At 41.9% G+C, this 3224-nt stretch overlaps 1 long non-coding RNA gene across 1 annotated transcript; it reads right to left on the minus strand.

The window, feature by feature from the left end:
* Positions 1 to 1836: 1836 nt before the first annotated feature.
* Positions 1837 to 2970, minus strand: LOC123176918 (uncharacterized). The gene is made up of 3 exons (XR_006488705.1): positions 2440 to 2970; positions 2166 to 2260; positions 1837 to 2091 (listed from the first exon to the last, which is right to left on the minus strand). It is a non-coding gene; the product is annotated as an uncharacterized lncRNA (long non-coding RNA).
* Between the last annotated feature and the right edge of the window lie 254 nt (positions 2971 to 3224).

Consider the following 3224-nt stretch of genomic DNA (forward strand, 5'->3'; position numbering starts at 1 on the left):
CCAACAAAAACAAGTTTGTTGTTTACAGAATTCAATGATATGGTTCCATCTTCCCTATCCACAATGCAGATATGAGCATTTTATTCAAAGGAATTTATAAAACATTGAATTATAAATCTCATGAGATTATAATAGAGACTGTTTGATATATAAGATTAGAAATCTTACAATGTTATTCTATATATCCTTTAATTTGAATGGAAAAGGTTTTTTCTCTCATCTAAAGTTGTGGAAAGTTAAATGGTCATGTATGGTTTCTTATGTCATTTCTATGATGCACTCAAGCATGCTTTTATGTGAATTTAAGAGGTGTCAACACAACCATGCAGTAAAATTGATAATATTGATTAAGACTTGGGAATCATGGTGTCCAAGCCTATGTAGTCATGTTATATGACACAAATAGGTGATAGATTTAAACAATGTATATATATAATATTACATTTCTTTCCAAATAGACGATGTTCTAGGAAACTTTCTGTAGAGTTTCTCTAAATTCTACAGTGACTTCTAACCACGGGGTTCTTGACAGCAAGGGCGTGCCCGTCGCCGAGGCGTCCGGAATGTGGGATCTCATCTCCGTCAATGATGAGCATGACTTCTCCAGCACTAAGGTATCAAACATCCAAAACCCTGCCATTCTATTTTTTTTAGAAGACATCTGCTAACGATGTTCCATACACATTGCTATAAATGCAAATCATTTAACAACCATAAAAAAGGCAATTTTATCAACTGAATCAACAGTGTAGCTTTAATGATGCATTAATAATACAATTCCAGGGCCTAACGGTTCATATATGATGTGAAACCAATTGGCATTGACATGGATAGTTGCAATAATACCTTGCATTATTTCATGAAATAAATAACACCATGCATATATTTGGCATCACAAATGCATCGCTTGACTACATATCATGACATTTTTGTTGTTGTCGAAAGAACCCTCAGAAATAGCACGAATGATGTTTGCTCAAGGAGAGAGACATCAAATCTATGCTTTGGGGAGATGATGTGTCGAGTTCGCTCAATGCAACGGTACTATAATGATCATTTTGTAAATGTACCAGTAGACCATCTTGTTGGCGGATCTTGTCTCCCCATTCCCCATCGAAGACGAGTCTTACTGCAGCAGATGCACGAATTTCCTTATTGCACATGATACATTCTAAGTTATTTAAATGTCGCACGCTATAGATGCAGGTCCACCTAAAAGTGTATCCTATGCAACAACACAACTAGTGGACCAGGAGCACCATCTGCTTACGGGGCATTGGATTAAAACTTAGGGGCAAGATCCATCTCAGAGGTGGTATGATGGCATATTTGCAAAATAAACCACATAGTGCAACAGCCCAACATGTAGTTGCATACATTCTTCCACACGAGAGCTTATCCTATGCAACGACACAACTGGTGCACTAGGAGCACCAACAACTTATGGGCCGTTGGATTTTATAATGAATGGGCAAGATCCAACGCAGATGTGGTGTGATGGCATATTTGTAAAATAAACCCCATAGTTCATTTAAATTGAGCGAACTCGTCGAACAACATCCCCAAACATAGTTATTTCTCTACCTTGCCATCTCCTGTAAGGTTGTACCACATGAGATAGGGTGAAAGGAATTCGTCCATGTTGTCTCTGTCCCTCTCAGAAATAGTAATAACACAATAATGATGTTTGTTGTTACCCAACAATACAAAAGCATCACAACAATTAGCAGGTCATGGTTATTCACATATGTGCTTATAAGATAATCAAATTAGGAAGGAAAGCGTCATCTACATAATTCTCCTAAAGATAAGCCTGGCTACGCTCTTTAAATATATTGACATTGTCTGACTCTTGTATATGCAGCCGTTCTCCACACATACATTTCGAGACAAGAGAGCAATTCCTTTCAAATCTATTTTTATTTCTAGAAACGAGTCCGCACCACAAGATGCAAGAGGATGAACAAAAACTAAAACCATCTAATTGCGGACGTATATCCAAAAATAAATCAACTACATGATATGGTTGGATAAGATTATTTTATATATTCAGTAACATTCTCTCAGATGCAGAGGCCGGGGGTCATCCTCCTTAAAAAAATAAAAATAAAAAATTATATTCAGTAACATTGATGAAGAATTATGTACAAGATCGTGGTCTTTACCCCTAAAATCATTCCGAGTGTTTGATTTGAAGAGCTTGTTCTCACTTGCTGGCGTTCATCTATTGATGCAGAGGCCGGAGATCTCAACCTTCTTTCTGAAAAAAAAAACTTGCTGACAATCATTCAATTTTTTTGTTTGCATCCTTACAGTTTTCTGTTTACTACTTTAAGCTGATATGCTACAAGTAATTGACAAACTTGTAGCATGTCAGGTTATAGGAGTGAAGAAAAGGACCCTATAAAGGATAAAACCCTAGCCGTCAGACTTCCTCACCGATTCCCCACCCATCGCGTCGCTCGAGATCGCCGCTGGCGAAGCCTTGCGACTACCAAGGGCGGCGGCGGCGAAGCATTGTCGTTGAGCTCGGTTTTGGCCGTCTCGAGATTCTACTTTGGTCGTGGATGCAGGGGCCTCCGGCGTCGGCGGTGCCACCGGTGATGGTCATCTTTGGCGTGCCGTCGCCCTTCTTTGTCGTCCCTGCCATTGTTGGGACCAACCCACCAGCAACATACGCCGAACCGCCCTCCGGCGACGAACGCCGGAGGAAGGTAGAAGAAGATGAACAGGATTTTCCGGCGACGAACGCCCCGGCCGCCGAACGACCTGTATGTTGGTTTCTATTCAACTCAACTACTCAAACACACATACATGGAGGTACACACACGCAGCACAACCCCGAAAGAACTCTCACATCGATCGGGCGCGTACCACGGTCCCAACGGAGACTACATCTTTCTTAGACCTTTCCCACTCGGCTCGGCACATACTTTTACCGTGGCGCGGCAACAGACCGGCGCCCTTACATCAGTACACAATGGAAGGTTTTATACCCAGGCTAGCACACACGCGACTCGGCCACCAACTCCACGCACGCACGTCCAACACTAATCTTACTAACTAACGACATGACCCGGATTTTGCCGGCCCGGCCCTGATCAGGTGCACGCATGCTCATTGTTGTGCCGTATATATTTTCGTGCTTGGCGTTCAGCCTGTCATAGTGTGATGTCACTATCGGCGTGCTCCACGCCTCTCTTGTCATCGACCGCCGCTGTCGG

The sequence above is a fragment of the Triticum aestivum genome, chromosome 1D, assembly GCF_018294505.1.
Source record: "Triticum aestivum cultivar Chinese Spring chromosome 1D, IWGSC CS RefSeq v2.1, whole genome shotgun sequence".
Classification (NCBI taxonomy): domain Eukaryota; kingdom Viridiplantae; phylum Streptophyta; class Magnoliopsida; order Poales; family Poaceae; genus Triticum; species Triticum aestivum.